We start from the raw sequence: 9,981 nt of genomic DNA on the forward strand, positions 1-9,981 counted from the left end.
CTAAAATTGTAAAACTTAGAAGAAAGCATGTACGTACATCAGAATCTCAGATTAGTCAATGGTTTGTTAGTTATGATACCAAAAGCACAAGAAAAAAATAGTCAAACTGGACTTCATCAAAATGAAAAATTATTCTGCTTCAAAAGACATTATAAAGAAAATAAAAAGACAACACACAGAATGGTAAAAATGGTAGACAACACACAGAAATTTGCAAGTCATATATCCAATAAAGGTCTAGATCTAGAATCTATAAAGAACTTTTATATTTCAACAATAAAAAGACAACCAATATTTCAAAAAAAAGCTAAATTACCTGATAGTTCTCTAAAGAAGATGTACAAGTAGCCAATAAGCACATAAAAGATGCACAATGGCATTATTCATTATAGAAATGCAAATTAAAAATACAGGAGATATCACTTAATACCCACTAGGACAGCAATAATTATTTTTTATAAAAAGGAAAATAAATGTTGGTGAAGATGTGGAGAAAGTGGAACTCTCATACATTGCCAGCAAGATTATAAAATGGTCCGGACACTGTGGAAAACATATTGGCAGTTTTCTCAAAAAGGTAAACATAGAGTTACTATATGACCCAGCAATTCAACTCCTAGGACTTTACCCAGGAGAAATAACATGTCTATCCTAAAGCTTGTACATGAACATTCATAACAACATTATTCATAATAGCTAATAAATGGCAACAGCCTAAATGATCAGCTCATGAGTGGATAAACAAATGTGGTAGATTCCTAGGACAAAATGTTATTCAGCCATAACAAGAAACGAAGTGTGGATCGAGGCATGCTACAACATGGAGAAACCTTTAATACATTATGTTAAGTGGAAGGTGCCAGACAGAAAAGACTACATATCGTGTGATTCCATTTATTTGGAATGTTCACGGTAGGCAAATCCATAGAGACAGAAAGGTAATTAATTAGTGGTTGCCAGGGGGCTAGGGAGAAGGGAAATGCGAGTGACTACTAATAGAACCAGAGTTTATTGTTGGTATGATGGATATGCTTTGAAATTTGATAGCGGGGATGGTTGTACAAAATTAAGAACGTACTCAAACTCATTGATTTGTACTTTTAAAAATAGTTAAGTTTATGTCATGTGAATTACATGTCAATAGTAATAAAAGTTATTAACCAACATATGCTTCCTATTTTCTTTGGAATGGTGATACATTGATACAAATCAGCTAAAATAATAAAGCACAAGAGTTATGCCATTATTATTTGTTTTATAAAAACACATGTTTTACATTCTAGTCGAAAAGTTAAAGTTTATTCAGATTATGATCAGGAGTAGGCAGAGGCCAAGGGAAGGCCACGTTTAAAGGACTTAGTTGTCAAGACTCCTTTGACTAATTTTTAAACTCCCACATGATAATTCATCTGCTCATCAAAGCATCACTTTGAAAAAACAATTTTTATTAAAACGTTACGGTACAATAATTAGTGGGTCAAATCCTGTCTCATAGGTACAAATTAGTCATTTTGAAATATGTACGAATTCTTGTGGTGCATGGAACAGCTGTTTGACTGATGCCGACCTGTGAGGCTCTGATGTGCTACTGCAACCTTTCAGTGTGTTTCCTGGTGAAGAGTCCACCAATAGTATCTGCTCCCTTTTCCTTAAATGTGTTTTTACGAAGTTTATCCCTTGGGAGGACCACCCATGTGAGTGGATGTCAGATTCGCTCATATCATAAGTCCATAAATCATATAGACTTAATCTTGTTATTAAAGCAGGTCTTTTTTTTCATTTCTGTTCCTTTTGAAGAGTTCAAAAGCTGAAATACTAGCCCCAATGAACTCCCCATCACATCTAAGGAAAGCCTAATATTTCTAATTCTAGAGGAAGGACCCTGGTCTGCACTCTAAGTAAGAAGTTAGCATTTTCATTATTTTGTGTGACAAACTGTGTTCTTACCGACCATTTCACTCCAGATATAGCTTAGTATTTTTTTTTTATTGAGATTTCAGGAAATGATAGCATCGTTTTTTAATAGTAAAGATATAAATAAAGATTCTGAAGCAGTCTGTGGTCTTAGTATTTGGGAATGATTAGTCATATTGGGGACTGCCCTGATAGTAGGGTGGACTGGGGGAATTACCCTCAGAGGTTAATTATGAAATTCATGTAAAATGGATGAAAAGTCATCTTAACAGACAGAATGACAAATAAGGCAAGAAGAAGAGGGGAAAGCTAGTTGGCAAAACAAACCTCAGCAATGCCTCTTCCAGCACCATCTAGGAAATTATAGGATTTGGGAATTCCTATTCTAGTGGGAAGGCCATAGCCAGTGTTATAAGCAAACATGCAGGACCTGCTAGCAATACCATTCTGCAAGATGGCTGCATCAGGCCACATTAACCTGATAACATTAAAATCAGATTTGCCTGCCTTCCTTTCCCCCATGGATTCAATGTTCACTGGCAACCTCTGAACACGTCTTCTATGAGACATCGTTGTGGTGGTTAGGCATCCACACTCTGGTTTACATTATGTGGGTTCAACTCTCATCTCTACCACTCACTAGCATTGTGACCTTACAAGTTTAAAACCTCTGACTTTATCTATAAGAGGGTTTTAACCACAATTCCTACCGATAGATTTGTGAGGTCATCATGGAAAATGCTTGACACTGTGCCTGGAACGATGTTATTGTTAATAAATGCTAACCATTATGGTCATTGTTATTCTAATATTAGTATATCTATGAAAATATAATGGGCTTCTCACATGTGGCAATTATGTTTTTCATTAAAAATTACTAAATTGGGCATTTTGACTTAATACGTTAATCACCTAAACTTAGTGTAATTCTTACAGGACTTATAGGAAAAGACGGAAGGTGGGCTGACAGATTCAGGTTTCTGATCCTGCCAAGACAAGGTCATGGCAAATCCACCAAGGCCACAAAAATGCCATCTTGTGAAGCCCCTTGGGGTCTGCCTCCTGGTCTTTCCCTGAAAATGCTATCTCAGTCAGAAGCTTGCTTTAAATTTCCTTAAGAGGAGATTCTATGGAAGAAGTAACAAAATGGGATCAATGGTTCATATGGTGAGTGAAAGCTGAAATACTGATCTGCTGAAGACTGAGTTTCTATATTTCAGGTCATACCCTTTTCTAAAACCTGTCAAAGGCTTCCCTTCTGCTTTTAGGATAAAATCCAAACTTTGTGCTAGAGTTCCACAAGGTCTTTCCTCCCTGGCTCCTTCTGCCTTTCCAACCAGTTCTGCAGTTCTCTCTTGCCTCACCATGCTCTAGTTCAGGGGTTGGCAAACTAGGAAAGTTTAGTAACATTTTATCGGAACACAGCAAATCCCTTTGTTTAAGTATTGCCTATGGCTGCTTTCACGCTGCAATGGCAGGCTTGGGTGGTTGAGACAGACACCATATGGCCCCATTGTAATTGTATGGTAACATTTAACTGTACAGGACTTGGGAAATTAGGTCTAGCTGTGAGTCCAAGAAAAGGAAATGATTTTGTTCATCAGCTAACAATATTTGCCATAAAAGCAAAGCAATGTGAGTAGGGACCCTAAAAATTCCCACTGTTTTCACCATTCTGACTACCACCCACTCCCCACCAAAGGTCCCTGAGGCACAGCCTGCAGACCTTATTACTTTGGGGCACACGTTTTGAAGAGGCTGACTTTACTAATTTGACTTGGCATTTTGATTAAAATTACTTTCATATTTTGATTAAAGTTATAACTGCGTGATAGAGACATACTCATATCACCAGTGCTTTAAGGACACACAATGGGAAGCTGATGACTTCTAAACCATTTCACATTGAATCTAAATTCACTGCTTAATAATAAGTAACAATGATAATAATAGTAACAGATGTGTACTACTCACATATAGCACCATCTTATCTCATCCTCACTTACGGTAAGTGCTTTTGTTATTCATTTTTTAGATGAGGAAACTAAGGAGAAGAGATGTTAAGCAACTTGCCCAGGTTACACAATAGGAAGTAATGAATAATGGATCCAGGATTTAAAGCCAGTAGTCTGATCACTGAGCACCAGTTAATTAATTTTAGCTACACAATCTCATCATATGGTTAAATGAATACCTCATTCTTGTGTAATAATTTACAGTTACAAATTGGTGAGGATCCTCATTTTCCATATTAGAAACTAAGGCATGAAAATGTTAAGAGATTTGGCAAGGTTATGTAGCCATTTTTCAGGCCAAAGAATATTAGGAACTTGGTCTTCGGTTTCTCCCACTCAAAACAAAATGTAAACTTGAACTGTATGCAACTCTCTCTGTTATGGCAGTCGTGCACCTAGAACCCAGTGGGCACTAAATCAGAATAAACTCTCTGGATGGCATTTTAGCTACATATATCCAAAATAAAAAGAGCCAAATATTTATAAAGAAAATGAGAGGCAATGTAACAGTAATAAAAATTGGAAACGACCTTAATATTAACTAGTAGTAGAATGATTAAATTAATTATATTGCATCCGTAAGATGAAATGTTGCCATCAAAAATCATGAGTTTTTGTCTGGTGCAGTGGTGCCTGTAATCCCAGCACTTTGGGAGGCCAAGGTGGGAAGATCACCTGAGGCCAGGAGTTTGAGACCAGCTTGGCCAACATGGTGAAACCCCTTCTCTACTAAAAATACAAAAAAAATTACAGGCCTGTGCCTGTAATCCCAGTTACTCAGGAGGCTGAGGCAGGTGAATTGCTTGAGCCTGGGAGGCGGAGGTTGCAGTAAGCCAAGGTTGCACCACTGCACTACAGCCTGGGTGAGAGAGTGAGACGCTATCTCAAAAAAAAAAAAGGAAAAAAAAATCATGGTTTTCTAATAATACGGGGGAATGCTCACAATAAAATAATAAGCATATATATGTATATATATAAACACATATACACACATACATATTAACTTTATTTTAAATATATCTTTATGAATTTCATGCTTTTATATTAGATTATGTTTTCTAAACTCTGTTAGTTTACTGAATAGCTTCACAGGAAATGTATTAAAATATTTACCATGGATATCTCTGGATGTGAGATGACAGTAGATTTTCTTCTACATATTTTTCTGTACTTTTTTACTTTCTCCAGTGAAGATATATTACTTTTATGAGTAGGAAAGTTTCACAGTACGTGTTGTTATATAGGCTGAATGTTTGTGTCTCCCCAAAATTCATATGCTGAAATCCTAACCCGCAATATGATGGTGTTAGGAGGTAGGGCCTTTGTAAGTAATTAGGTCATGAAGGTGGAGCCCCATGAATGGGATTCGTGCCCTTATAAAAGAGTCACGGAAGAGCTCTCTCACCCCTTCAGCCTCGTGAGGACACAGTGAGAAGACAACTGGCTGTGAACTAGGATGCAGGTCTTTACCAGACACTGAATCTATCAGTGCCTTGATCTTGGACTTCCCAGCCTCCAGAACTGTGAGAAATACATGGTTGTTGTTTAAGTCACCGAATCTATGGTATTTTTACTGTAGCAGCATGAACACACTAAGACACATATTATTTTAAGGAAAGATGCTAATACCCTGTCCTTCACAGCCTGCCTCCCCAGAAAGTTCCCACCATGTTTAGGAGTGTTGAGCCTTCTCTGCAATCACTAAAAACACATCCCCACTTTATAAGTAATTCTACTTAGCAACTTCCAGTTAACCAGTACCAAATAAACATATCTTGAATTCAGTCATCTATATAAATGTTGTTTATGTAGAGATGCTAGAGGAGAGAGGAGAAGGTTATGATCTCTTTATGGTTTCATGGGATGTACTGTTTGGTCCCTTTCTGGGGCCAAGAGGGTACAGGTTCAGACATGGTTTAGGACACCGGGGTTCCAGGACTGGGTAAGAAATATGGCTCAGGAGCTTCTGGGGAGCAGAGATGGGCCACACCCTTCCCCAGCGCATTCATTTTTCAACAGGGCTTGGGAACTTTCAGAGAAAAGACTGAAATCCTGCCCACCAATGCACTGCAAACCTATGTCTGAGAAAGTAGGGTGTTCGCAGATGGAGAACAGATTATAGAGAAGAACAAGTGCCTCCTCTGAAGAACTCAACTGGCACTACAATTCCAATAAGAAAAGTTGGTGTTATGCATGTTCTCACTCGTAAGTGGGAGTTGAACAATGAGAACACGTTGACACAGGGAGGGGAACATCACACACCTAGGCCTGTCAGGGGGTGGGGGACAAGGGGAGGGAGAGCATCAGGACAAATACCTAATGCATGCAGGGCTTAAAACCTAGGTGATGCCTCATGTTCTCACTCATAGGTGGGAACTGAACAATGAGAACACTTGGACACAGGAAGGGGAACATCACACACCGGGGCCTGTCGTGGGGTGGAGAGAGGGGAGGGATATAATTAGGAGATATACCTAATGTAAATGACAAGTTAATGGGTGCAGCACACCAATATGGCGCACGTATACATATGTAACAAACCTGCACGTTGTGCACACGTACGCTAGAACATAAAGTATAATTAAAAAACAAAACAAAACAAAACCTAGGTGATGGGTTGATAGGTACAGCAAACCACCATCGCGCATGCACACCTATGTAACAAACTGACACATTCTGCACATGTATCCCAGAACTTAAAGTAAAATAAAATAAAATAAAATAAAATAATTAATTTATTTTAATTAATAAAAGAAAAGTTGGTGTTAGCAGAGAGTGGGGGTTACAGGTCGTTTCCCAACTGAAATCAAAACTTACCTGTACCCAGCCACCCTAGCGGTACTTTTGCAGCCTTGGAGAAAAGTGCTGTGGGTGTGATTTGGAAGAATAATAACTCTGTAAAAGGTAGTAACACTTTGGGGTTTAAACAGCTTTGCAGTGGGGCCCCTGGATAAGTAGACTATAACAATTACTACAGCAATTACATTCTCTGGCTTTGAATGACATTTATATAGGTTTGGGAACAGAGATGACTATCCCTGAGGGGGTGTTGGTAGCTGCAAAGCTGACAGGAGCAGAGTTTCAACCTTGGCGGGGGTGGAGGAGCAGAATATGTGTACAACTATCAGGATTGGGGGTCAAAACTGCCTTGCTTGGCTCAGCATGTCTCCAGTGAGGAAGCCCTGTCCTGAGCTACTAGAATAGCTGGTACTGGGTGCATCTGCAGTGCCAGCCTAGCTGAACGTAGCACCAAGTGTGTTCATCTCACTTTGCTGAGCGGGAGGTGACACTGGACCAGTGATCTGAATCACCGAATTATACCTTTAAAATATGTAAGGCACTAGGTAAAAAGTGTTATAAAGAAATAAGGTCATAACAGGGTAGTAAGGCATCTAGCAGATATTCCAAATTCACAAGCGTCAGTCCTGCAGGATTTCCAGGTGGTGATGACTGTGGTGGCAACAGGGATGGGGACAGATTTCTAGTCCTGAGGGGCATCTTTATGGAAACATCAGAGCCTGGGTCCATGGATTCCTGCCATAGTGGGGACACAACTGAACTATTTCTGGCTGCACGTCAGCACCCTTAGGCATTTCCAGAAATATTTAGGGGAAAGGCACTCTTTAAAAGGCTGAAGTAAAGCAGGGACACTCACAATTGGTGAAGTGTGAGATGCTCGGGATGAGTTTGTTTAAACAAAGTAAGCCAAAGGGGCTATTAAAGCGTACAGTTCCCCATGAATTCAATGTTTTTCTTTAAGCAACTCAACTTCTGTGGCTACTTGTTATAACTATTTCAAGGAGCTGCCCTTGGAAGACTTCGCTTTTATGAGGTGTAAGAAAAACCATGACTCAGGTAAATCTGTCAACATTTTCCCATAGAAAGTTTATCTTTAGAGGTTCCTCCCGCCAGGATCCTCTCCATCTGTCCACAGCCTACTGAGTAACCCACCGACTATTGCATTCTCTGCCCCATGCTCATTCTTTCCTTTTTTCCTATTCAAACTTCAACTATCTCTAATGGCAGAAGAGTGATCTGATATATAACGTCACCTAAAAGGACAAATGACTGACAGTAGCTCGATTTAGTTTCCATTTTAAAGAGGATGTTTGGAGTCCACAGTGCCTTAATGGAAAGGAATTGGGCTAATTGTGAAATTCTTTCAACAAGGCAGACCATTGGTGGGAGGCTTTCGGGCAGGGGAGCTTCCTGGAATCTGTTAATGATATACCCCAAAGGCAACTCAGCTGACTCATAAAGTTAACTCTGATGGTGCTGATGATGTTACTAAGAAGCCCTAAGCCTGTGCTGCCTAAAGTTCACAGAGTTTTATTTAACATATTCTTTTGAGCTAGGCAGAGAAGAAACGATCATCCCTCATTAACAGCAGGGATACTGAGAACTAGAGATGACCACTCATTTGCCCAAGTGTCTCAGCTAGCAGCTGATGGAACCCGCGCTTGTGCAGGCAAATAAAGGCAGAGTGTCCAAGACAAGGTTGTTAACCTTGGCTGTTATTAGCACCTTGGAATAATGTTAAGCTATAAGGGGCTTAAGGATCAGCTAAATTACCTGATCTGTAAGCCTCTCTCTTTTTCTCATCCCCCATATCCAATCCTCCAGCAAATCCTGCAAGCTTCACATTCAAAATAAACACTTTTCATCATCTCCACTGCTCCACTCCGAGGCCTCACCTCTCTCATGTAGATGGTTGTGGCAGCTTCCTGACTGCTCTCCCTTCTTCCACACTTGCCTGTCTACAGTTAATTCTCCATACACCAGTCAGAGGGATCCTGTTAAAACCTAAGGCAGGTCAGGGCAGTCCTTTGCTTGGAACCCTCAGCAGCTCCTCTCTGCACATAGAGTCAAAGCCCAGTCTGCACCTGGCCCCTGGCTGCCCTGATGGCCTCAGCTCCGGTTCTCTTTGCTCCAGTCGTACTGCCTTTCCTGTTCCTCAAACTTGCCACGCACCTTCCTACCTCAGGGCCTTTCTACTGGCTATTTCCCCCAGCCCCTTGAGTCTTCCAGATATTCACATAACTGGCCTCTTTAGTTTATTCAGACCCCTGGTCAAATGTCACCTCCTCAGAGAAGCCCCACCCCCCGCCACTATCACTCTCTAGCCCCCCATTGTGTTTTAGCTCTCCTTATAGCACTTTTTACCTAACACATTATATATATTTTAAAACGCGTTGTCTCGCTCTCCTCTCTAGATGGAAGCTCCATGTCAGTTTTGTTTTGTTCCCGGCTGTATCTTCATTGCCTACAATAGCACTTGGCACATACTTGCTGAATAAATGAAACTGAGAAACTCAGAACAACCTATTTCTTTTTAGATAAAGCCCACAAAAATGTTTTCTTCCTGTTCAGTTTAAACTTTCCAGCACACAACATCAGTCTTGTGATTGTCTTTTTTTCTGGTGCTCCGACCTCTGAGTGACCTTTATCAAGTAACTTTGTTAGAACTCACTTTACCCAGCTATAGAATGGGAATAAAAATACAACCTACCTTCTTTCTCAGACACTTTAATGAAGCAAAGTCTTCTTTGTTCTTTGAGGAAAGGAGCCAGGCAGATGAAAATTCCTCTTACTAAGGTACAACTAAAGCCCCAAGAGGGCAGGAGCTGCATTTTGTTCCTCCCCATTCTCGCGCAGAGAAGACCCTCATTAAGTGCTTATCGAAGTTAATATCTGTGGGACACAAACTGCATCTGCCTCTGCAGCAGTAGCCACAGAAGCCGGCCCCTTTCCTGGGCTAACTGCTCTGAGAGCACCAGAATGAAATCTGACTTAGATATGACGCAGATTCCTTTTTCCAGAAGAAGCCAACTACACAACTCTTGATGAACAAATAGCTGCCAATGATGAGCACAAACCAGAGAATTTCAGAAGTGAAGAAAATTTCGGATCAGAAGATCCTGTCTCTTGGGTATAACTTTTTTTCGGAGAGACCCTGACTAACACAGCGACTCTCCTAATCATAGTGAATTTCCTGGTTCAGCTCAGAGCCACTGATTCAGCAGATAGTCCCCCAGGCAGATCCTAACGGAAA

At 40.3% G+C, this 9,981-nt stretch overlaps 1 protein-coding gene across 1 annotated transcript in view; it reads right to left on the reverse strand.

The window, feature by feature from the left end:
* Positions 1–9,609, reverse strand: part of NR3C1 (nuclear receptor subfamily 3, group C, member 1 (glucocorticoid receptor)) — a 150,816-nt gene extending 141,207 nt beyond the window's left edge. Inside the window, exons 1-2 of the mRNA XM_011939752.1 lie at positions 9,439–9,609; positions 8,624–8,722 (exon numbers count right to left, since the gene is read on the reverse strand). The gene's annotated coding sequence lies outside the window, so the exon portion shown is untranslated. The remainder of the gene's footprint in view (positions 1–8,623; positions 8,723–9,438) is intronic.
* Positions 9,610–9,981: the final 372 nt, after the last annotated feature.

Source organism: Colobus angolensis, unplaced genomic scaffold (genome assembly GCF_000951035.1).
Source record: "Colobus angolensis palliatus isolate OR3802 unplaced genomic scaffold, Cang.pa_1.0 Scaffold183, whole genome shotgun sequence".
NCBI classification, from domain to species: domain Eukaryota; kingdom Metazoa; phylum Chordata; class Mammalia; order Primates; family Cercopithecidae; genus Colobus; species Colobus angolensis.